General features: G+C 37.7%; 1 protein-coding gene across 8 annotated transcripts in view; it reads right to left on the bottom strand.

Moving 5' to 3' along the window:
- The window catches only part of Klf12 (KLF transcription factor 12), a 580,787-nt gene that overhangs the window by 311,297 nt on the left and 242,238 nt on the right, over positions 1-27,252 (bottom strand). For 2 of the 8 annotated variants that reach the window (XM_020179159.2, XM_074043230.1), the window contains exon 2: positions 5,948-6,048. The exons of the other annotated variants lie outside the window; for them this stretch is intronic. The gene's annotated coding sequence lies outside the window, so the exon portion shown is untranslated. The remainder of the gene's footprint in view (positions 1-5,947; positions 6,049-27,252) is intronic. 8 annotated transcript variants of the gene reach the window in all.

The raw sequence follows: 27,252 nt of genomic DNA, 5'->3' as shown, positions 1-27,252 counted from the left end.
CATACTCTTTTCCATCACCTAATGTGTACCTCAAGAAATCTCCCCACCTGTCTATTTTTATTTATTTAACATGCCTACAGTTTGTCTTGGAGGGGGAGTCAGGTATGAATGACTTATGTAATTGTTTTTAAAATATTAAGACCTGTCTTAATATGAGGTAAAAGAGAAAGATACCTAAGGAGGAAGACATGAAGAGTTGCTTCATAAAATATAAGGTAAAGATTCTCTTAAGGCTATTTTTAAATACCCATGAAAACAAAACAATGGTTTCCAATTCTACATTCAGAGAATTGTGCTTCAAACTGTATAAATTTAAAGCAAATACTACACTAAATCAAATAGTGACTAATAGAATCTCTAAGACAGAAACACATTTTAAAGGTTTTCTTTTCCTTTTTTATTAATTCAAAGAACTTACCATCTTGTGACTGTGTTTCAATTGTGTAAATGTACTTTCAATTATGAGCACTCGGACTTATAAAAAGTCAACAGTGGAAGTGGCAATATAGCTCAATGGTAGGACTTATACTTAGCGTGTGGCAGGCCCTATATTCAATTCCCACACCAAAACTCAACAAAATGTATTATAAGTTTTTCTTTAAGTTAGTTCTAACAACATGTAGGTTTATTACAACTGCTTTACTAATTCAAGATTATTCCAAGACACGAGCATTTATTTCAGTCCAAAACTAAGCATATCTCTACAAAGTCACTTCTCTTCCTTATAAAGAAATAAGAAAAAGTGAGCTATCACTTAACATTAATTAAATTAGGCAATTTATAATAATATCATTATATCCATCATTACAAGGCGATAAAAAGAAACTTATTCGTGTGTTGCCTCCGGAAATATCAGTGATCAGAACTCATTTGAAAGGAACTTTGTTTTGTAAGTCAAAATTAAAAATAATAAAAATAAATAAAACAGATAGTTTCTGATCCAGTAACAACATTCTAAAATTAATCCTAAGACAAACCAAAGGAAAACTGTTAAGTATGAAAAGCTCACTGAAATACCATTTATGACATAAAAACTGAAAATAACCTATTACAAGGAAATGATTGATTTGATTATGGTTTAAAAAATGGACTACTATCCTGCTTCAGTAAAGTAAACTTAAGAAAAATGAAGGCAAAACTTACCATGTAATTATAAGTAAAAATGACCTGTATAAGAAGAATGAGTAAAATACACAAAAACATTTGCCAAGTTAAGAATAGTGTGGTGATTTAGGAAGGGTTTTTCCCATCTTAATTTACACTACTATCATAATTTCATAACAGTCTTTGAAGAACCTTCTTTTTTTTTTTTTAGGAGAAAACAAAAGACTTATAAGAGCTCCATTAAAAAGGGAGATGATGGAAGGCCACTACACAAAGGAGCATAGGAGTCAGAAGAACTGGAGGTTGAACTCAAGGCCTTATGCATTCTAGGCAGGTGCTAACACTTGAAGTGCTCTGCACCCCTAGAAGAACTTATAAATACAGTGTATTTACATATTTTTGTAAGTACATATCCTAACATTTTAAAATACTGACGCAGATTTCAAATAGCGATGTTTTTTGAAACCCTATAATGATTGTAAAGTTATATCTAGAATTTCTTAGCATAATAAAAATACAACAAACATGGACCTTAGGTGTAAAGTACTTTAATTTTTTTAAATATTCAGTATAGTTTTTTGTGGTGGTACTGGACTTTGAACTCAGGACCTCATGCTTGTTAGACAGGTGCTGTACCATTTGAGCCACTCCACCAGCCCTAATTTTTAAAACATTAATGCAATTTTTACAAAGCATTTTGCTCAGTGTTTAAGAGAAAGAGAGTAACATCATTATATAAGCTTACATTAATAAGAGAGGAGAAAAGACAATTTTCAATGTTTTAAACAAGGGACATCGCCTTACATGGCCAATTATAAGGCTTTAGAGAAATAACCACATTAAAATGGGAATTTTCCATTATCGCTGATAATATTAGTTACCACTGAGTGAGTACAAACTTCCCTTCCTGCCAAGGGTCTCCACTGTTCTCATTTACATCCCTCTCACTACACCACTACGAAGTAGTTCCTTTTGGTAACTATTTTACAGGTAAGGCAACTGAAACTCAGGTAGGAATTATAGGTTGTTCAAGGTTAGTTAAATAAAGGATATGTGATCAAAAATGAATGGACTCAGCAGAACTAGAATTTTAACAAAGTCCTGTTCCTATCCTGCATACTTTCCCCAAATACTTGTGTCTTAAAAAAGGAAAAAAACTTTTATAACACATACAAAACCAGCATTTCTATTTCTTAATAAAACCACACTAGATTTGGTTTTTCTCAGTTGTTTTGAAACTATTCTTTTTTTCCTTTTCTTTTTTTGAAAGCACTGAGGTTTTGAACTCAGAGCTTCATGCTTGCTAAGCAGGAGCTCTACCACTTGAGTTACTCTACCAGCTCATAATCTATTATTGAAATGGAAGAACTGCTGAACAGTACAAGAAAATTTCATTATGATTAGCTGTCTACTTTGCTTTATATTTTTATTTCTTTTACCTACTCCATTTTTAACATGTATCTTTTCTTTTCTTTCATTTTGTGGGACTGGGGTTTGAACACCAGGCTTTGTGCTTGCAAAGCAGGTGCTCTACCACTTGAGCCACATCCCCAGTCCATTTTGTTCTGGTTATTTTGGAGATGGGGGTCTCATGAACTATTTGCATGTGCTAGTCTTGAACGACTATCATCCAGATCTAGGCCTCCCAAGTAGTAGGATTACAGGGGTGAGCCACTGGTGCCTAGCTGAAGCTGTATTTTTAAAATCATAAAATGCATATGAAGATGTTTCTCAATCATATACTTGATCACACCAAAAATAATATGACAACATATACTTGATCAGACAAATATTTACCATCTTTCTTCAGTGCCCAAGTCTCATACGATTTTTAAGGGAAGTATTTAGAGACCCTAATAATGGGTTGGAGTACCTCAGGCACCCAGCATCCCTCTTACAATCTGCTTCCAGGAATCTCTATATAGGCTTCTTCCTATGCAGATGGTCAGTGATCAGCCACTAGGAGGAACCCTGCTTTCCAAAGTCAACAGCCCCTTCGAAGGATGCTTACTAAAAAAAAAAATCTCTGGTGCCTATGAGTTAGCATTCAGAGCTCAAAGCCCTAAGAGCACTGTATGTTCAATCTTACCTCTGGGCCATGGCTAAGTGCAGAGACAAGGCCAAGTACAAAGCAGTTGAAGTGAAGAACTGCGGGAAGGACTGTGCCTCTCATAGATACTAACTCACCCACAGTCTGCTCTAAATTGCTCAGAATTCTGTATTTTCTTATATATATAAGTATGAATTTTCTCCATAAAACTCCCCAGCAGATTGTTCTATAGGACACTAAAAATGTTTAAGGGATGATTTGTTATGAATTACCTGAGTTCACTGATGGCCTCCCATACAAGTCAAAATGCCCTTTGAGCTTTGGACACCACAGGCTAGAACTAAACAGTCATGACTAGAAAGTGGGAAGGAGGCAGCAAGTTTTGTTTTAACCAGCAAAGGGCTCACTGCAAGAAAGAAAACATAAGATTACCAACAACAGAGCCCATGGAGGGCAGAGAGATTCTCTCTGAGAAAAACAAAAACAAGAGTCAGGAAAGTGGCTATCAGAAGAATGCCGGGAACAAAGAGTACTCTGCCCAGTGATACATCAGTTTCTTTGCCTCTCTGTGATTGAGAGTCTATGTGCATTATACAGGATCAATCCCTAGTCCAGTTAAATAATAATTTCTTTCATTCAAGAAGGGCTATCTATCCTACCCTTCCTTAAGAAAGGCCTTTGCTAATTTCTTAAATACTGAGATGAGGAAGAGAAGAGGTCTGAAGAGTACTACTGTACCAGAACACCACCAACCTGTCCTTTGCTTTCCTTTCCACACACTCTCCCAATTTGGCCCCATTCCAATTAACAGAATTTCAAGAGCAAATAATCATATGCCAGAGATAATATTCAAGTCACTCAGTGTCACTTCTTAGAAGCTTATAGCAGACCATAAAGAATACATTTATATGTTAATATAAACCACAAAAGCAGCATTCTGCCATATTCCTATCTCTTTTATTTAAGAGTAACATTTAAGATGACATTACTAAATGTTTTGCAAGACTTATTAAAACCACAAATTTTGAAATATGTATTCTATATCCCACTTTGCAGACAAGGAAATTATAAGTTAGATGATAAAGATTTCAACTAACAGCACAAATCTGGAAGCAATGGTTAAGCCAGGAATCAAACTGCTACAGCATCCTGAATGTTGTAATTTTCTACTTCAAAATATCTAAGAGACAATTTATTTTTTAAAAAATTGTGTACTAATATGTCCAAGGCACTGTGCATTATTCTGGAACTACAAAGATTAGCCCAAGACTAGGTGAGTTCACAGACTTGGTCCAACGATTTGCCATTCCTTCCAGACAGAAACCTTTCCTGGATCCACCAGTCCCCATCTTTATGCTCTTTCAAAACTCTTGCCCACTTTATCCAAAATACTTTGCTTGAATAATTGTCTTCTGGCAATATTACTGACTTTTATAGGTCATGTATAATTCATTCTTGTGATTTATAATATCTTGTGTTTAGCTTTGTGCATTAGATTTATACCCAACAAATAATGTGCCTTCTGCTTTGTTCTAAATTACCAGTTGTACCTAGAATGCACACTGAGTATACATAGATTATAACAGATCAGTTTGACCTGGGCAGTCTCAGGTATAGAGAACTGGATTCATCTTAATTCTAAATTTATGAGTAACTATCATCATAGTTTTTTTTTATTTCTTTAAAGGTATATTATGGGGCACACAAGTGGTTATTATTTTTTAATAAAAATAATATCATTTGAATCCTTTCTGTCAATCAGCTGTGATCTTTACCACACCAGAATTTATTATTTGTTGTATCTATCCTTTGCAAGCTGCCTGCAGAGTCACAGACCCAACTTTCTTCTATTTGTAAGATGTGTACTAAAAAAGAATAACTTAAATACCAAAATAGTTAATCTTGCTAGTCTTCTACATTGCAAAGAAAACTGAGATTTAGTGCAAAGAATATTAAAATGATATCTTAGTATTCTGTATGATTCTTTTCCCAAATGTACAAATGTGAAAAATAAGTGTGGTTTTCAATTTTCATTCAGTAATAAATATATATCTCAACAGATAAAATGTTAGGCTAAGCTACTAATTCAGCCTTCATTTTCTTCTTTTTATTCATTATTTTAGGCAAATAATTAAGAATAACCCCTTTGGGGATTATTATAGGCGGTGGGAAGCCAAAGCCCCACTCAACAGACTTTCTTCATTAAGCACTGGGTTCCAAGTGTACAAGTCTAATGTGTTCATTATTTCTTATGTAAAATCCACAGAATCCTGTTAATATCCTTTAAAAAATTCAGCTTGAAAACTGGAAATAAAACCTGCGATATGTAATAAGAACTTCTGAATCCATTATCTATTGGGTATGAACTTGATTATGGGACTTTCCTTAATATTTGAGTAGCAACTGAAGAGAAACTTGCAGCTAAGCAGCATAATTAAGCCTGGAAGAAGGGCTTCGACATTTTATCTGGAAGACTTTCCACAGTGTGCATCACAACAGAAGCTCTCTACATTATGGCTTCCCTCACTTCCTGCTGCTCCATCAACACCTACTGAGCTGACTTAGCCTTCTGTCCCCTCTCTGTCCCTTCTGCCTCTGCTCAGGCTACTGGTCTGCAGAATGCTCCCCACGCCCAGCTACTGCCACGGCCACTCTCCTTTCCCCAAGTGCCTGCTCTGTGACATGTGATTATTATTCGCACTCATCTATGACCCAGGCCTGTATTTTTTATATTTTCATCTAAACGTTTCACAATTTACCGCCTACTCATTTACTGTTCTGAACAAGCATTACCTCTTCCCGAAGTTTTGTTTGCACACTTAGGTTGCTAATTCTGCATTCTATGTTTCTTCTTTCTTCCTGGAAATGGTTGGGATGCAGTAAACACTTGATGGCTGATTAATAAAAATAAAATTACCTTTAAATAGGCTTTTTGAGGTTCTCCAGAATTATTTAAAATTTTAAACTCTAACATGTTCAGTAATCAATTATTTTGATTCTTTAAAACTCCATTTCTTTGTATCTAGCCTAAAAGGTACCTTAGCAAACACCACTTTCTAATTACCTAATAGTGCCCATGGCTGCGACTAAAAATGCCAAATAAATATGCTAATCATTCATTTTTCTTTATTTCCTCTTCAAGCAAAACTCCACACTATATATAAATTAAAACTAGTGCTGGCTGCCCTTCTAAAACTCACGTTATTCCAAACCATGTTCTTCTAAGATACACTGTAAGCACATATGTAAATATCAGTGTGTCCCCCTGTACAACTATTGCATGCTAATAAAAGCTTAAAAACTAAAAACGCAAACCAAATTATAATGTAATACTAACACTAAAATACAAATTATTAAATGAGATAATTAACAAAAAGCATTTAGCAAAGTATCTAACATATAGAAATTTTTAATATGCTACTAAGAAAACTTGATATAAATGCTATTTATAAATCTACTCCCTTCACTTAACAATACTTTATAGACAAACTTCCACATGAATGGATTCAAAAAACTTGCATTTTAATGGAAGTCTAGTGCACCTTCTCTCAATGTCCCCAATGTGTATCTCCCCACAGGACATTTTGATTACTTCATGATTTTTAATTATAACAATAATCTGGTGAATATAACTACAGCTAATCTTTGCACATATTTGTAATTATATTTTGGAATAAATTCCCAGAAGTAAGATCTCTGGGTCGGAAGACAATCTGGTTGGCAGAGTGGCTCTAGCAATAGTGTGCCTCCCTAACAAGCACAAGGACCTGAGTTTAAACTCCAATGCCACAAGAAAAGAAGGCAACCACCTTTTGAACATTTATGCACACTTCCACAGAAAAGCGTAAGTTTAACAGATGCTATAGCAGCGTACATCCATGCATATTCCCAACTTCCTCCTCCTCTCCAACATTAGTATGGCCATCTTTTAATCTTACCCAAACTGATAGAAGGAAATTTGTAGTTTTCATGTATTTTTGGACCACCAGTCAAATTAAATATACATTTGCATACATTATCATGTGAAATCACTGCTTAAATACCTTCCTACCTTTATATTAGGGCAACTGCCTTACTCTAGTTAAGAGGTTTCTTCATGTAAACAGTATACTGTTGTATACTGTAAATAAATTTTTCCAGTTTATAGTTATATTGACAAAATTTTTATTATAAAAGTAGGCTTTTATCTCTAAGGTGCTAAATATATATAAGTATTTCCAAGTTATGATTTCTGGATTTGGAGTCAACTCTTGAAATTTCTTCTCCAGTCCATTTTGATGAAAATATTCACTTAAATCTTACTTTTGTAACTTACACACATTTCTGATTGAGTTTGTTTGCTTTTGTAGTGCTGGGGATTGAGTCCAGGACATTGCTCATGCCAGGAAGCGCTCTACCTCTGAGCTACATCCTTACAGCCCTGGCTTCATCTCTAAGAAGGAAAATATTAGGGAGATACATTCCCTATCTTGAGAGTATTATTTCCAAGACCATCTCAGGTCAGACAAACCATAAGACCTAGGCAAACCACCATATTAAGATGTACAGAAGAGGCTTTATCTAAGCTTGCAGAGTAGAATGCCATAAAAAGACCCATCATATAAGTTGGTTTACTTATCACAACCCATATACTTCTGTTCTGCTTTCCAGACTTGTTTATCCATAACTTATTTCATAGCTGTATTCAAATATTACTTCCTCAAGGGATAATGGCCTCACTGGGTCCCTGCTATAAGCACTCCTTGAATTTTCCCCCATTTGACAGCAGGACTCAGTTGGAAGTGATACAGACAGATGATCTTTGACTGATGGTGGAGTTACAATCTGATAAACTCATTGTAAGTTGAAAGTACCTGAAATTCATTTAATATATCTAACCTACCAAACATTCTGGCTTAGCAGCACAGTACAGAATAGAGCACCTATAGCTTCTGCTTGTGAGGCGGTGGCTGATTAAGAGCTGAAGTGCCCAGCCACTGCCCAGCATCCCAAGACAGTATGGGATCACATGTCAATAGCCCAGGAAAATATCAAAACACAAAGCATGATTTCAACTGCATCAGTTCCTCGTGACTGCAGAGATGAGAACTCGTAAGCCAAACCATCATTAGCCAGGGAACGTCTGTATATTTATATTAATTTGATTATTTGATCCATGACAAAGGTGATGATTATTTCTGATTGCCACTGTCACCTAAATACATACTCAAAAAATATGTTAGGAAGGTAGGAAGGTTGATAGTATAGTTTCTTATTTTACTTCCACTTGTTTATCTAAGAAAAGCATACAGTCTTAAAGCCAAACAAAAAGCTAGTAGTACACAGTTCTTTGACAGTGTTCAATGTTGCCCTCACAAATTTTTAGAAGAGCTAAAAATTCACTCCTGCTGAGTTGTAAGGGGATGCACCTGTCATCTCAGAGTGGCCGGCTACATTGTTTCAGTGTCATTCCTAAAAATACATCCATATCAGAGATCTTTTTGGACCTTCTTCAGTTTAAAAATGAACATGAAGAAATTTGAAGGCTGATTTCTAAGACTGTTAATCAAAGAGTTAAAAAATCAAATCTATACAGATATTTTTCTGAGAAAGGATCTCACCACATAGGCAAGACTGGCCTCAAACTCAAGATCCTCCTGCCTTAGCCTCCCAAGGGCTAGAATTACAGGCAACACTGTTATTGAAGCTTTTTAAATCATCTTCACTTTTGTTTTTTAACTATTCACAACTTTAATGTAAGAGAGGGACTTATAAACAGGGAAGGAAGTCAACTTAGTAAGAAGTGGAAGAAACTGAACCCAGGACATCTGAGCCTATCTGGCACACGTGTGAACTGGCAAGCAAGCCACAGGCCCTGCTTCCATGACTGAGCCTGTTTGCAAAGCCCAGCATTCATCACCTCCTATCAACCATCTTGAAGGAGACTCTAACACCTTCACCAGTTTCCCTCAGACCACTCTATGTTTTTTTTTTTTTTCATTTTTCTTTTATTATTCATATGTGCATACAAGGCTTGGTTTATTTCTCCCCCCTGCCCCCACCCCCTCCCTTACCACCCACTCTACCCCCTCCCGCTCCCCCCCTCAATACCCAGCAGAAACTATTTTGCCCTTATCTCTAATTTTGTTGTAGAGAGAGTATAAGCAATAATAGGAAGGAACAAGGGGTTTTGCTGGTTGAGATAAGGATAGCTATACAGGGCATTGACTCACATTGATTTCCTGTGCGTGGGTGTTACCTTCTAGGTTAATTCTTTTTAATCTAACCTTTTCTCTAGTTCCTGGTCCCCTTTTCCTATTGGCCTCAGTTGCTTTAAGGTATCTGCTTTAGTTTCTCTGCATTAAGGGCAACAAATGCTAGCTAGTTTTTTAGGTGTCTTACCTATCCTCACCCCTCCCTTGTGTGCTCTCGCTTTTATCATGTGCTCATAGTCCAATCCCCTTGTTGTGTTTGCCCTTGATCTAATGTCCACATATGAAGGAGAACATACGATTTTTGGTCTTTTGAGCCAGGCTAACCTCACTCAGAATGATGTTCTCCAATTCCATCCATTTACCAGCGAATGATAACATTTCGTTCTTCTTCATGGCTGCATAAAATTCCATTGTGTATAGATACCACATTTTCTTAATCCATTCGTCAGTGGTGGGGCATCTTGGCTGTTTCCATAACTTGGCTATTGTGAATAGTGCCGCAATAAACATGGATGTGCAGGTGCCTCTGGAGTAACAGTCTTTTGGGTATATCCCCAAGAGTGGTATTGCTGGATCAAATCAGACCACTCTATGTTTTAACACTCTATTCTCATGTTTAAATATTCCATTTTTATGATGGACTATTATTTTACATGACTGGCAAATCTCTCTCCCATTTACAGATAAATCCTCTAAAGAGACTGCTAATTCTGCAAAGATAAAAGACTTTTTAAAAAAAATCCCAAGGTACCTAATGTAAAAGTTAAAAATTCATTGTTAATAAACTGGAACAGGAAGGTTATGTTCCCCAAAATGAAGAACAAGCTATTTTTAAAGGCCATGCCTGAAACTCACCCAGACTTGGTATCCCCACACCCACCCCCAGGCTCCCAGAACTACTCACAGTGCACACAGGAGCACGCATGAACACAACCGCAGGAACACAGCGTTCCCAGGACAGGGTGAAGGTTTTTCAACTTGAGGAGGTGGAGGACCTTCCCTATCCCAAGGGTGGGGGGAGTGTCACCTGGATACTATTCTTTTTGAAACAGGTTTTTCTTCCTAGCTACTGCCCTGACAGCAGCTCCATGGTGGCACAGAAGAGTGGGGGGAGGCAGGAACAGAAGAAGTTAGTCAACAGAAAATGATCTTTCTCTCCCAATAATGAAATTCCCAAGAATTTTCCATAACTCACTCTCCCAGCGCCAGGAAACATGAAGGAATTAAGTGAGGAAAGTGGGTACAGAAACAGAGCTTTCTCTCCCAGCAAGTCAGGCCTCACTGACACATTTTTATGGCCCAAGTGTAAATTGTCTGATTTGTCTATTTTTATCTTTGTGACATACAAGATTTTCATTTTCAAAAATGTGAACTATTTCTTACAGGAAAAAATAGAAGCACCTGCTTTACCCTTCTACATCAAGATTCCTCTTATATTCCTCATAGAAACATGAGTGGTTCTACCTGCATCCCAGTCTACTGTAGTCACTCCCAGATGGATTTCTTACAACCCCCGAACATATTCAGACACCCCTAGGCCCACCACGTGTCTACCTTAGCAGCCTCCATTATGCACAATACACAATTGCACCAACCAAATGTGGTGCATGAAACTACATCACTTTTTGCTCAACAGACCTTTTCTACGATGCACTTGCTAGTACTTAACTAATTAAAACTGTGGTTCTGACTTTTAAAGTTCTATTTGTGTTTTACAACTTTACGCACTTTCTAGATGATAAAAATAATGGTCTGAACAGTCTGCCAGGTTCTGATTAATGGGAATGGGGTGGAGTCTGATTATGATAATGGAGACAGTCCTAACTCTGGGAAACCAATTTTAAAATTTGAGTTTCTTTTTTAAAATAGAAAATATGGAAGGTAATCATGGATGAAGAATGGTCTATGGCGGGGGAAAGGTCAAAACTGCAAGAATTGCTGCTCTCTCTTCCTGAACATAAACATCTTATGATTCTCTTTCATGCATGAGCCAATGCAAAGTTCAAAGTCAGGGCCTGTTATAGGGCTGGCGGAGTGGCTCAAGTGGTAGAGCACCTGCCTAACAAGCATGAGAGCCTGAGTTCAAACCCTAGTACCCTCCCAAAAAAAAAACCAAAAACCTCCTGTAAGGTAGAGAGCTACGAAAGGGTAGCACAAGGAAACACTATGGAGTTGGAACCTCATCAAGATCTGTAATTTGATTCTGGTAGTCACACAAATTTATACATGTGACAAAATTGCACAGGACTACACACATACATAAGCACCCAAATGCGAGTGTTGACTGAAGATGATGTAAACTTTGATCTTGAGGAACTTTCAGCCTAGACATTGCCCTCCACAGCTGTCAGTGCAGGAAGGAAAAGAGGTCACAGTCCACAAGGAAAAGAACGCGGGCATCTGCTATTGGCCCAGGCATCACATCATCAAGCTCTACATTAACGAAACTGTTTGCAATCATGATTCTGTTCACAAAATAAAGGATTATACATGACTAATCTAAACAGTCACATGAACCTAAGGTTCGCAACATTAAAATCTCAACTCTGGAGAAATTTTTACTGAAGTTATTTCTAACAGAAGGGCAAAGAAATGTTCAATAAATTAAGTAGACTTTCATAGAAAAGGGGGGCTACAAAGGCTCAATGTTTCTTTTAAATTGCTTTCTGAGATACATCTGTAGAAATGTTCATTAAATTGTTCAAGCTAAGTTTACTGCTTAGTGTTAAACACATCTAACCAAAGGTTGAGAAGTACCCAGGAGAAAAAATGCTTTATGTTATTAGCACTCAAACAACTCAGGGCTGGGAGTGTGGCTCAGGCTGTAGAGCACCTGCCTAGTAAACATGAGGCCCGGAGTTCAAATCCCAGTACCAAAAAAAAGCTACATTAAAAAAACAAAATTCAGTTAAAAATATAAAAAACATATAATGGCATTATTGTGCTTTGGTCTTATTAAAGATTTGTTACAAAAAGGATCACTTGTAAAAATGAGAGAAAACAGAAAAACTACAGTAGGGATATTAGGTTTCAAAACTTAAAGCAATTAAGACAAAGGTAGAAATTCTACACCCTCCTTTGACCTCAGCTAATGTAATCACTGGACTCAAGATAACAGAGGCTAATATGACAATGCTGCCTCCACTGAGTGACAGCTGACACCCAGAAAGAACCTTGCTGAAATGCCTCACAGTTTTTACTCTTAAGCCAATGTCCATGCATTTCACATAAAGTACCTTCCACCTGTTGCTGAATAAACTATTGCTTATTCAAACACAAAACTCATAAATGTCAGAGTGAGGTATTGTGAATAGATATTCTAGCTGAAAATATTCAACTACATGAATAATATAAATGTAAATCAGATACATTGGACCCTTGATTCAAATTATCTCTGATAAGCAGTCATCAAAATATCATCATCTTGCTAAGTCAAAAGTTCTCTATCACTGAGTTACTAATAAACAGGAAGATGTGGGAGCCACAGACTATGGGCATAACTCATCATCACTTTACTTTTTTAAAAATTTACCATGCACCAAGCATAGAGAGTGCTAAGCAGTCATTCAAAGCAGACAGGATTGATGCAGAGAACATCTCCCAAGAAGGACTGTGCTCCCTCTGCTTATACATGGACTCTGTACAAGGTAATACAGACCACTCACTGCCCCTGAAAAAGACTCAGGTCCCAAGTGGATGTGTGCAACACCTGCAGTCCTGACCCAGACCAAACAGCCTCCAGAAACCCCCAGGAACCTCAGTCATGTCAAGAAATGGACTTCCAGTCCTATAAACTTACTGGCAAAACCAGTGTGGCTAACAAATACTCCTCCTTTCCATTTTTTGAACAAAAGATTGATTAAAAGGCTTAGAATAGTTCATTTTGACACACTGAATATAATACATGCCTTGCACAAACAGGCATTTTCACCATGATTTCTTTAGGGAGCATCTCCTTTCCTTTAACACATAACCTATATACAATATTAAGTCATACAAACCAGTTTTCCAATAGCTGAGGTCATCCAAAAACAAAAAAAGTTCACAAAATGTTGCAATATTCCTTGTCTCAGCAAAGAGAACAGAATGAAAACCAGTTCTTCTGATTTCTAGCCACCTTTCTAGTCTCCTCTACTCAAAAGCTTGACAATGACCTTGATCCTTCCTTCACTCAGACCCTTCCATTCTATTAGTTGCCAAGTTTCATAAATTCTGCCCGAGAATGACTCCAAGTAATCGCTTCTTTCCCATCTGCATTGCTATAACAACTGTCTGGAGTGGTATTAAATAAAATCCACAATTTAACTCCAAACCACATCTCTAAAGTTATTGCCCCCACATATATATCTCCAAAGAACTTGTGCATGCCTTTACTCCTTAGCACCTGTTCTCATATCATTCCTTTTAATACCTCTGACAAAAATCTGTCTCCTTTCCAACCTAGTTCTAAGACAACTTCCTCAGAGAAATTATGCCCTATTTCTCTGCCACCTTTGAATCCCCATGATATTTTGTACCCTTCATATGCCTTGTAGTATAATTATGCATGAAAGTATTTACTGTGCAAGTATTAATGGAAATGAAGACTTGCCTTGTCTCATTCCATTCAAAGATGCATCTCATTCGCCTTTTTTGTAATAACTGTGCCTCACTTGGGACAATGTACACAGAACATAATGAATTAAATATTTATTATTCAATAGCACTGACTTAGACATTTGTGTTAAGATACTGACTTATTCTCAAATGCAAGCATTGTGTAAAATAGGGAACTTTAATAGTTTATTTACATAAAAATAACCATGATTTCTAAAACTCATTACCAAAATTACCAACATCCATGAGCAACTCAACTTAATAAAGGAAGAATCCAAAATTAAAGTTATGGTGAATCAATTCCCCTGGTCACAGACTTACACTCGGTATCTGTACACAAACTGAAGAGGGGGAAGAAAAACTGTTAGAGTTCTTGAGTCAGATTGCCTTGATCCAATCTTATCTCCACCTCTTGCATATTATGTAGGCATATGCAAGGTACAAAAACAACCTGTGCTTTAATTTCACCATTTGCAAAATCATGTCAGGTAACCGCCTTCATATAAAACACGTTTTCACTAAATATGCACTGAAAAAATTCCTATTATCTTCTGCAATGTATATAATTTAATCATGATTTACTTTAGAATCAAGAATGGTAAATTCTTAATAGACAACGTCTCAAGTGCAATTAGCAGGAGGATTCAACCCTGAAAATGTATCTGACCTTGTAGTATCTCATTCTGCCAGCAATACTCCACATTTTTAACTGTAATTATGACAGCAAAAGGTCAGATTATCCCAAAGAAGTAAAAAGAAGCAAAACCAGTAGAGTGCCTAACTTGACTCAGCTATGTTGAATATGGTTGGAGTTAGGGCTGTAAGAATCTTAGTTACAGTTTCAGTCTGAATTGACTGAAAGACTTAATAGATTGTTGAGTCTTAACATCAATTAAGTAAGACCCAATAAGTAGGTCCAAAAGGGTAATAAAATAATTTAGAAGGTCCTCATAAATATGTAACATTAAATATTTGCAATGTGTCATTCAATCAAACAGATAAGATCTATGCTTCAGAGAACAGGAACTCGTAAAGCATTTGAATGAATATGAGGAAAGCATTAACTGAGGTACAAATTAACACTGACACACCACAATGAATCTCTATATGTAGGAAGCCTTTCTAGGGCCTAGATATCCCAGGAGACAGAAAAGTAGGAGGCCCTGAGAATAAAAATTAGAGATTCAAGTAAGCAGGAAGACTAAAGAGGATCTTTCACAAGATTATCCAAATACACAAAAAAGGAAGAAGAAAGGGGGGATGGAGGGGAGGAGGAGAAAGAGAGAAGCAAGCAAGAGAGGAAAGGAAAGGAAGGGAAGGAGGAAGAAGCAAAGAAAAAGATGGGGCTGAGTACAGTGGCACACCTAGTGATTTCAGCACTCTGAAGGCTGAGGCAAGAGAACCACAAGATTGAGGCCAGCCTGGGCTACAACAGCCAGACAGGGGAGGGAGGGAGGAAGGGAAGGAAAGGGAAGGAAGGAGGGAGAGGGAAGGAAGGAAGGAAGAAAGGAAGGAAGGAAGGAAGGAAGGAGGGAAAGAAGGAAGAGGGAAGGAAGGAAGAAGGGAGGGAGGGAGGGAGGGAGGGAGGGAAGGAAGGAAGGAAGGAAGGAAGGAAGGAAGGAAGGAAGGAAGGAAGGAAGGGGTTGACAGATTAAATTTAAAAAAGGTTCCATATGTGCTAAATAAGGTCTGACTGCAAAAACTCTTCACAAGGTTAAACTAAGATTCCCTTCATGAAATAGTATTTTTCATTAAGTCTGTAAACTTGAAAGATTAGATGAAATAAGGGTCTAGCATTGCTCAAGCTTTTCTAATTATCCCTCTAATGGCCAGAAGGAAAATAAAATTAAGCCCCTCATCCTTTGACAGATTAAATCGTCTCAAACATCAAAAATTAATGCACTCAAATGCTTAAAGGAGTAGACTATGTTTAGCGATGACTAAACATGAGGATGCAGAAGGAGGACAAGGCTAAGATAATTCATTGCCGCTTGATCTAATGGCATTCTGTCTGCAATAACACAGAAGTAATGTAACTGAGACAACTACAGAAGTGATTCAAACTTCCCTGCAACATTTAAGAGGTAACAGAAAAATGGAAATCCATGAGGGGGAGGAAGAGGAGTGTGTACTCTGCTGTCGTAATGTCTCACTGTTTCTTGAGAGTTCATTCAAATATGGTAAACTAGAACTGCCCAGTTATCTTAGTCTTTGACCATGACAACCAATAAAACTACCCAGTTCCACTTCTACACATTAGGATTAATTAGCTCAAAGGGATTTAGAAAAAATATATATGAGTGAGTTGAACTACTTCTTTTAGAGTTCCTTGAAGAAATCTAAATTTTATTTCTCCATTCAAAGTAATATGTACATTTCCAAGAAGATTTAAATTGTAAAAAGTTGGATCTATTTGCATAAACTACACAGCAAGTACTGAGAGACTATTAAATCCATTAAACACTCCTAAAGTATTCCACCTTTATTGGTAATTTATACAGAATTCTGCATCTATTTTATGGCTACCAACAATATACAATATTCTTTTTTTTTTCCCATCAGAAAGTCCAAATAATTGAACTCAGAGCACGGCACATTTCAAAGTCATGTGAATGGAACTTAAGCTATTTTACTGCATTGAGTAGTCTTCTAGGTAATATATAATACTCTTTACTGCACCATGTTTCACTTCTATGCCTGCTTGGCAAAACTGCAAGAAAAAAGAAAAAAAAAACCTGAAAGAACGATGTGCTCAATCAATAAGTAACTCCTCCACTCAGAGTATTAATAAAAACTTTTCTACACTTTAACCTTACATGAATGACTCATCAGACTGCCCAGGAAAATAAAGCTCCTTGCAAAACTATCAGTGAGAGAAAAAGCTCCATACTGAAGAGGAATGGGAAACAAGACCCCTTTTTCCCCACTCTCACCACAAGTACCCCCTTACTTTACTAGTGTCGTCATTGGGGATACTCCTTTCTGCATCTGTAAAATGTAAAATAAAAATGTCTGCCTTACAACACCCCAGCAACAATGAGCACACCTGGTACTCAGATCTTGGTTCTAATATCATGTTCCAATAAGAAGAACCAGGGTTCTTTAGGGAAATCACTGATTCTAGGACTGGGGCAAGAGCTCACATCATGAGTATGTACCATTTTTGAAGTGTCACATAGCAGAGAAATACTCTATTTTCTTATATTTTAAACACAATAATAGCACAATGTCAGGATAGAAGAGTACTGGATTATAAACCCACAGAATACAAAAATATGCATGAGTCCATACAAAAAGGGATTTGATAGATAGATGAACAGGTTAAACAAAGGACATGAGACAAATTAGCAGGATTCCAAATGATTTGTGTGTATATTTCATACTTAAGTAGCTAGCATCTAAATCCTCACTTCTTAATTGTGGGGTATACACAGTGACTTCCAAGGACTACAGAAAGAAAAGGGAAAAAAAGAATAATCTTATAGTGGAAAAACCTGACAAACCCTATTTCAGGCGGTAACAGAGATGAAGTCATTTTGATAATATGCACCCCTTGATTTAATGTCATGAGAATGGCACTTTATCTCTCTGGTCCTCCTCTAAAAACCCCATAACTTCAGAATAATCATGAGAAGAGTGTCAAACACATTCCAACTGAGAGGCAGTGCATGAAATACTCGATCAGTCCTCCTCATACTGTCAAAGTCATCAAATATAGTAAAAGTCTGGCAAAACATCACAGACAAGAGGAGTCAAAGAGATGTGGCAAGATGTTATGTGGTATGGTAGATAGGATTCTGGAACAGAAAAGGGAATGCAGGTAAAACCTGAAGAGATCTGAATAAAATATGGACTGTAGTTCAAGGATAATGTCTCAATATTGGCTCACTAATTGTAACAAAGTGTACCGTTCCAATGTCAGAAGTTAGCAATAGGGACAACTGAGGGTAGGGTATACCGAACTCCTGTGTTTAAAACTGCCTGCCTGAACTTCCACACAAGATTAAATATTCGTGGGCTATAACCACCTTCAATGTATTAATAAGTTTACTTTTCCATTTGTTTGGGAAAAGAACCAACATATTCCATTTCAGTTCAGGGAGCTACTAGAAATTTATTTTCCCATTTTAGAAGACAAAATGAAACAGAATAACTCTGATACTGGTGTGTCCCCGAGAGAGGATCACATAAGAAAGTTACTTGTAAGAAATTACAAATTAGAAATGATCATACAAGGCCATTTCTTCCTCACCTTGGTTGAGTCATTTGCTCAGATACACTGCAAACACTCTAATAAGATAGCTTAATTATCACTAACAGAAATGCTCTCTCTTCAGAAAACATTATTATAATTTTTAACCAAGATATCTTTATTTGATCACCTTATTATTGGCTTCTATAAAGGAAAAGAATATATTGTACTTTCCTATTCATCATTATATGTATTAATTTTATATTTTATCTCTAGGTGAGCACTGATTTTCATAAATTATTAATTTTAACATTTTTTGCTGTCTTTGGGAAAAAACTGCTGAAAACCAGAAAGATTATAAAGAAATTAACATATATATTGGTTTTTAAATCATAGCAATATGAAGTCTAATTGTATACAATGCAACTGGACATGTATCTATCTTCACACCTTCTCCACTCCACAGAAAGTCTACTTAGTCCCTATGTTGGGTAACAAGTCCTTTCTGTCATGTACTCACCAGCAGTGAGTACATGACACAAGCCTGTCTCGCCATTCTCCCAAGTCCCCTTGACTGGATTAGGAAATGGGTAACCAGACCAACTCTAAGTTATCAGAAAAGTGCCCACTCTTTCTCTGAGATTATGTCTTTATGACAGAATGCAGAGGCGGCCAGCAGCTATCCTATTGACACATTTAGAAAGCTTGAATACATAATAAACAGAGAATATAAAACTGGAACATGAAGAAAGGAGGTGCCCTCTAAGGATGCTACTTAAACTGCTGCATGCAGCTGTGCTTAAAAACAGCTTTACTTCTTGGATATCCCAGTTCCACAAGAACGATGAACTATAAACCATTTTGATTCAGCAATTCTGAACTGGTTACCAGTTAGGATCACAATTAGCTACAAGTATCAGTAAACTTAAAAGGACAGTGGCTTAGGCATAACTGAACTGTCCATCTCTCCCAGTCAGAATGCAAAGTGAAATCAAGGGCTGGTATGGAAGTTGGTGATCCCCCATCTTCTAGAACCCATGTGTACTACAGCTCACAACTCCACCATTCCTAGGGTTGGATCCCACCCTCATGGTTCCATATGGAAGCTGGACTGCCAGCCATTGTATCTACATTCATTGCAACAGAAACAAAGAAGGATGAAATGTAGGGTAAAGAGAATGCAGCAGGTGTTTTTAAAGGGGGGGGTTCTCAGAAGTGGCTATACTCTACAACCACTTATAGTCCACTGGCTAGAACTTATTTGGCTACATCTAGAGAAAAGAAAATGTCACCTTTATTAGTGGAAATGGAAGGAAGGAACAGAGTGGGGGACAATCAGCCAGTCACATCTAGGTTTCAGACCAAACCACAAATACAAATCATAGGCCACGTAACAGGTATTATTTCAATGACTTCTTTTTCTAAACTTGAGAACTGTAAGGCTCAATCACACAAGAACATATATTTGGGGTATTCTATATAGCAATGACACATAATTAACAACTAATTTAATATTTTAGAACATTAAAACTTTGAAAGTAGAGCTTTATCACATGGTCCAAAGTTACTAACATGAGGATACAAATTGAACAAGAAAATTAAGATCTATACTAGATACAGAAACTCACATATCAGTAAAGGGAAATAAAACATGAAATCTAACAGAAAAACCTGGTGAAACATAAAGATAAATGACTGACATAAAAGCAAACTCAAATGGCCAACAGGACGATGGCATCTGAGTAAAGAGAACACATAGAGCATATAAACATTGACTTTCACCCTCTCCCCAATCCAAATAAATTTTCCTTTAGGTATAGAATGTAAGATGAGTCAATACAAACAAAATTTTTTTTTGGAAAAGCAAAAAAAAAGAAAACGGAAGAAAGGTAAATGCTTTAGTAGACCCTAGAAAGCTGAATGTAGATAAACCAATTGTGAAAGGAAAATTTAGAGCAACCTGCCTTATCCAACAAAACCTCCCAGAATCTAGGAAACACTGGCTCTCCATGACTCTGGAAATGGAGGTAAATATTTAGCTAAAAAGAGGAAGACTGGCTGACAGTGGATCTGAGAATGAGTCAGTTGTCCAAATACCCTACTCAAATGAACACAGATAGATGACTACTCTCCTCAGCCCTAAACAACCACCAGCTTATTTCCAGGATAGAGTAAAGCACAGGACCCCATTGAGAGACCATGGACACCACATGGAGAGGAAATCAAATTGAGAGCAGAGTCAGGCAGGAAACCATAGTGAGATGTCCAATCACTTCTCATTCAGGCTACAAGCTACTGGCAGCCTATCTACATCAATAGGCAAAAGTCTGGAAGGTCTTTCTACAGAGAACCCAATGAGCCATAGAACCAAACCTGAAGACACTTCCTGCCTCACCAAATAGCTGCCAGCCAGAAAGCTGCTGAGAAATCCACAGACTTCTACAAACCCAGCTCTACACACCCAGGAAGATGGTTGGTGACCCAATCAAAGATTACAGACATTCTTAATGCAGTCATTAAATAAAAAGAGAATGTCATTTAGGAAAAAGATAATTCACAGAACAAGATGTTCATAGAAATTTGAAAATGATAATGAAAAAATAAAAGGATAGGTAAGACAATGAGGACATGTTCGTTCAATAAGTAAAGCAAAAGGCAGAAAATATGAGCAAAATAATAACAAAATTAAAATTCCAGCCCAGGATATCCAACATCTGACTAGGAAAGTTAGAAGGAGAAGAGAAAAAAATAAACATGAGGATAACACCAACCAAACAGGACCTCCCTGCCTGCCTAAACTCTCATTCTCTGAACTCAGGATTAGATGAGGAAGATTAATTTTTACAGCACTACTCTTTGGAGAAAACACTACTCCAATCCTCACATCTCTTAATCGTCACTTGACACCTCAACACAAGAAACAAATCAATTTGGATAATAAGAGATTTCTGTATTTGAAAAATATAATCCTAAAAGGAATGATTACAATTTACAAGATGACAGGGGCCACTGAACACCGTCCAAAACATGATGAAAACAGACCATAAGAAGGCACATCATTGAGAAATTCAAAACACTTAGAACAAGAAGTTACTTCTATAAAATTTTAGAGAAAAAGAAAATGGAAAAAAAATGGAGGTAATTAGTAATCTTAATGGCACCCAAATGGAAACTAGGATAGAGCAATGCTTTCAAATTCCAAAGGAAAATTTTTCCAATCCTGAATCCAAGCTATACTATCAACCAAGTATAAAGCTATTTTACATACAAGACTCCAAAACATGTATCTCTCATAAAACCTCCTCAAGGAGGACATGCTTAGTGAAGAAAGAATAAACTATGAGGGGAGGAGACAGGACATGCAAGAAAGAAAAGGATGATTAGGGAACCCCCCCAGGATGAGAGCCAGACACACGGCACAGCTGACCTGGTGACCCCAAGAAGATAAATATGACAACATACCTCCTGCATCTGAATGCACAGAGAGGAGAATCAGACAGTGCTGAATGGGAAACAATAATGAGAACATAAAACAGAGGAGAAAAGCTCCATGACACTGATATGGCAATGATTTTTTTTGGATATAAACCAAATACACAGGCAAGAAAAGCAAAACATACAGAAATGAGAGCTCATCAGATTCAAGCAATTCCACACAGCCAAGGAAACTGCTCATAGAGTGAAGGGAAAATCTGCAGAATGGGAAAAAAATATTTGTAAACCATACATCTGATAAGGGATTAATATCCAAAATTGGTGTAATGGAAGCTGAAGGCACCTGAGGTTCACAGTGGGGAATAAAGAAGTCAGATGTGGTAAGTGAATGTTATGGAAGACAACACCAAAGTAAGAACTAAGTGCAACAAAGACAAAACTGAAGAAACACAGTGTGGCATGATAATTGTAAGAAAAAGAAACTTACAGCATCAAACAGTTCATTAAAATTAGCACACAAACCCCACCAACAATCCTACACTATGTCCTGCCCATTCAAGGTCATAGTTCCTGCACACAAGAAATTGTGATTGGCAGGTAAAAAGCAGGACGTGACAACAGGATGAAGAGTTGATGTGGGGAATAAAGATAAAAAGTAAAGGAGAAGAGGTGCCTCTTGGTACTAGTCAAGGTGGTGGAGCACAACCTGAGGAGTAGGATGGACTTGACCACCAACACCGGAGGACCGATAACACTGTCATCACTCATCACCAGTCACACCCCCCAAAAGAGAAAGAGTGGGAAAGACTTAGGATCAGGGAGAAACAAATGGAAGTGAGATTAAGGGGGATTTTAAGTCAGAAGATAAGAATTCCAAGTATGGCTCCCAAACTTGCAAGGTGTGTGACGTAAATTAATTTGCCTTTATGCCCAAGTTCCCACATAATACATAAAAAGAAGACACAAGAAGATTCTTCTCACAGTGATTATGAGAGATATACTATAAAAATCAGGGGTTTTCTGCTCTGAAATGGGACAGCAGCCTAAATTTAAAGTATCTCTTATTTGGCATCACAAACGTGTGCACAATCCAGGTTTCAGTAGGACAACTGGATCTCAGTGGAGAGTCTCATGGTTTCCTCACCTGTTCTCCATTAGAGAATTCTAAAAATTATATTTTTCAATCAACTATTGAAAGATTTTTCTTTATCTTCTTCTTGTTTTTTCCCCCTCCAGTGTTCTACGAATCTCACTCTTGAGAGATTATTTACACTGAACATAAATTTGGGGGCACTACACAGAAAGGAAATAACAATATCAAAGCTGAGAATGAAGTTAATAGCCAGGGAAGTAATTCATCCACGCTGCCCACATCATATCACCCAGGACAAATGAATCAACCACACAGGAGAATTCGTCCCCAGAAGCAAGTTTCATTCCACCTTCCTAAGTTTTAAAGTCAACGTGCCAGGCAGCGACACTTGCACACCACAATCATGAACAAAGCATCAAACACTTCTGCCTCTAGACAAGGTCACTCCTTCCCAGTTCTGGCCATCTTTCCCATTGCCACAGCTGAGGCAAAAACCTCAAGGGCAACCGGCACTCAACCCCTGCATAGAATTCGCTTTTTTCTGCCTCATAAACTTCTGAAATACCCTACTCCTGGCTCTGTCCCTTTCCCATTGTCTCTGCCAATCAACAGCACTACTTTCTCTCTTAAACAAAAATTTCATTAGCATATTATACTTTGTAATGGCACATGACATTTAGACCAGAACATCACAGAAGAACATCACACATCACAGCATCTCTATGAAGAAAATGAGAAATTGTTACAATCATTAACATCATAAAATAGGAAAATTGAAACAGAGAAGTTAAATGTACTCAAGAGCATCTAGCGGGATATGACACACTGAATAAAACTGCTCAAGCCCCAGGATACCAGCCCTTCACAACATTACAAATTCAAGCTTTATTAAGTCAAACTCTGCCCTTTGTATTCTCACGAAAATGCTCTTCCAATAAATTGGAAATTCAGATTTATTTTTCAAATCCAATCCATACCTTTATATGCTTTTAAATTAAAAGCAAAATCCCAACTGCAAGCAATTTATCAGAAAAAAAATGATGGATTACAGTAAGATATAAATACACAAGTGGTAGAGCACCTGTCTAGCAAGTGGGAAGCACTGTGTTCAAACCCCAGTACACTCAGAAGAAAGGAAGGGAAGGACGGAGGGAGAGAAGAAGGACATTTATTTAGCCAGTAGCAGCCTATATCCCAGTACTTAGCCGACTGAGGCAGGAAGATGGAGAGTTTGAGGTCATCCTAAGCTTCATACTAAGTTCCAGGCCAGCCTGGGTGACAGAGGCAGACACTGTCTCGAAAACCCAAACAACATACTTACCTTGCTATCAGAGTGCCTATGGAGATGTGTAAACAGCACTTTCTTGGTTCTTTACAAAATGCAACAGAAAGCAGCAAAGCGTGCCCCAGCAGGTCTGGTCTCTATACATGTAGTGCTCACCACCATTCACACGTGAGTATAGAAAAGAACTGTAGGCACAATCCGCCCCCCTTAACATACTTTCCATGGTGCTTTCTTCTGTCTTTGGGCTGATCTTAGCTTCTCTGCAGCCAGAACTCTCAGCAACTCAGGACACAAAAAGCCAAGATAAGTCCCTCAGAGATTTTCGTCATGCAACATAGGAGAGGATGAAAAAGGAATGAGAGTTGGGGGAAGACAACACAACAGCATGAATTTACCCTAAGCCCTCAGTTGTTCCATGTAGCAGGTGTCCAATAAGCAACTGGCACCAAGCATTGGGCAGGGGTCACAATAAATAAATACACAAGGTAAGGCCTCAGAAGGAGTCAAGAGTGAGAATGAGTGACATTATGGAAAGCAGATATGCACAGGTGGGCAACAAAGGCAGAGGAAACAGGGTCAAGAAGCACTGAGCAGCACTGGCTGAAACCACCAAGAAAAAGGAGTAAGACAGAATGAATTAAAATAGAGGAGATGAACCAGTTGGGGATATAATACATACATTCATGGAAATGTCACAAGGAAACTCCCTGTGTTGAAACCTTTATCTCAAATAAGCAAAAACATCATTTTTTTTATTCTTCTTTTACAAAATCAGAAAAGGGCAGAACAGCTCCTGCCCCCTCTCCTCCACCCCCAGTAGGGAATGGTACCAATGGGAGGGGGAGGGGACAGGGGAAGAGGGTAGAAGGTTGCATAAGGTACAAAAAATGTGTACACATGTATGTGAATGCAAAAATGATGCCTGTTGAAACGACTCCAGGATTGGGGAAAGGGGGATAAAGGAGAATGGTGGAAGGGGTGAATTCAAGTATGATATATTTGATTCATTGTAAGAACTTTTATAAATGCCACAATGTACGCCCACCCAACAATAAATAAAATGCTTAGAGTTATGGCAAGGAAAAAAAAAAAGAAGAAGCACTTCCCTCAGCCCAGCCCAGGGAAGGCTGGGTATACCTGGGACCTCATAAGGAGAAATCTGCAGGCACCCTACCTGAGAAGGAAAAGAGGAGTTTGGAGTTAAGCAGTTTATTTAATAGGTCACAGGAGTACGGAGAAGGAGGGAGGGAAGGACAGAGAACCCACAGTGTGATTTGCAAAGAAAACCAAGGACCATATTGGCACAGACACCAGCCCATCAGTTATGCAACATACATGTAACCCAGATCCCACTGGCTGTCACTTCTTTCTAAAGCATCTGTTAGGGGATTTGTTCCTGTATGTTTGCTGGAAGATTTTTAAGGCCTGGCTTTTATTGCTCACTTGTCATCCTACTTACAGTAAAGATTAATAACACTGCATATGGTGTGTGATGAATAAGAAATTCAACTTCCATGGCAATAAGTGTGGAGTTATGCAGTACATCCCTTTGAGTGGGTAAGAATTCAATTGAACATGAAGAGCTCCCTGCACAGAGGGAAAAAGTGAAACTTAATCTATGTATTTGCCATGCTGTGGTCTACAAACAGGTTCAGAAATGTGTGAAAATGAAAATTGTGTTACTGATTGTATTGTCAAACTAAAATAATGTTATTTCAAAGTTACAGTGAACTTCAGCTTACCTAAAATCTACTCAACCAAAATGCTGAATTTACCATAATTGGCTTTGGCTTTAATTCTTCATGTAAAAGGGGAATGGAAAACTATTTAGAATCCACGCTGGCCTTCTTTGGGAAGGAGGAGAGTGAAATTCATGTCAGTGGAAAAATAAATCTGCATGTTTCCATGTCCCTTGTGGGGCCTGGAGAGGGAGTGGAAGACCTGGGGAAAATATTAATGGGTCTTCACATGAGCCAAAGGGGCCCACGCTGGGGCTAAGCACAGGGCCAGACAAAGTTGTAGTGCTCTGCCACACCAAGAGCTCAGAATGATTTTTTTAAGTTGCTGAGAGAGAGAGGAAATGATCAACTGACCACGATAATCAGCCAGGCACAAGCTGTTGGATCCTAATGAGGCACTTTTTTAAAAATGTGGTTTAATATTTAATTTCAGACTTTTCTGTTTCCAAACTTCTGAACTTTTCGGTTTTGCTTATTATTACAGAGTTTACACATGATCTTTGGGGAAAAAAAGAGCAAGGGAAAGGGGCCGTGTTCATGTGTGGGTAGGTACAAACTACAACAGGAGCAGGGACAGTCAGGTCAAGATCCTGGAATGCAAGCACAGCAGGGTGTAGCTGCTTGCAGCCCCCAGCCCAAGCCTCAAGCCAACGCACTCCCAAAGAGCAGAGCACAGACGCATGGTCTGCACTCTGAGAATCCAATGTGAAAGCACCTGGAACAGTGGCCACCGTGGCACCTTTTGAAGCCAGAGCACTCAGTGTGAGCAGACATGGCTACAAATGAAAATTTTTAAAGATGTGCATCAGTAAGTCACTTCCAGATCCTCAACTGAAACTAATTCCTTTCCTCATCCCTAGTTACTGACACAGAAAAGGTGAATCTAACTCAACAGCCACACATTTCAAATGATACAACAAAATTAATAAAACAATTTAAATCAAAGTGTAAAATGTGCTTTTAAAATGGACCACAAAGTTCAAAAACTAGAGACAGCAACATCTTGAGTTGCTTTTGTTAAACACATAGGAAATAAGGAAAAAATTAAACATGGGGATGGTAACATTCAGAGGGAGAAGACAAAAAAGGAAGGAAGTCCAGGAAGAACAGTGGTGGCAAGTCTCTGATGACTGAGGAAGAAAGGAAAACAAAAAGTGAGTCAATCCAACCACTTTTTAGCTCCGTAATCTTTGGGAAGTTTTTCAGAATTTTAGTTTCTTCTTCTATAAAATGGACAGAAAGGAATCTCTCTCACAAGTATATCTTTTAAATATAAGCCAAAATATAATACATATAAAAGCATACATCCAAATACAGCAGAGAAAAAGAAGAAAAGTTTTAAATATAAAATGACCAGGAATGAGGCCTGCCAGTGTGAACTCTGTATTGTTTCTGTTTTTTGCTCTCTGAAATGTTCAGTGACGTCTATTCACAGGTTTTAACTTCTTGAGCCTTATTCCTGGCACAACATTACTATTTTCTTGTATACAGAGATTAGGGGAGCTTTACCATCACAGAGCAAAATGTAATGAAAATGCATCCTTTGAATTGAGACCTTGAGGCA

Source organism: Castor canadensis, chromosome 10 (genome assembly GCF_047511655.1).
Source record: "Castor canadensis chromosome 10, mCasCan1.hap1v2, whole genome shotgun sequence".
Lineage (NCBI taxonomy): Eukaryota > Metazoa > Chordata > Mammalia > Rodentia > Castoridae > Castor > Castor canadensis.
Note: the sequence above shows the minus strand (reverse complement) of the source record. Positions and strands in the feature narration are given on the sequence as shown.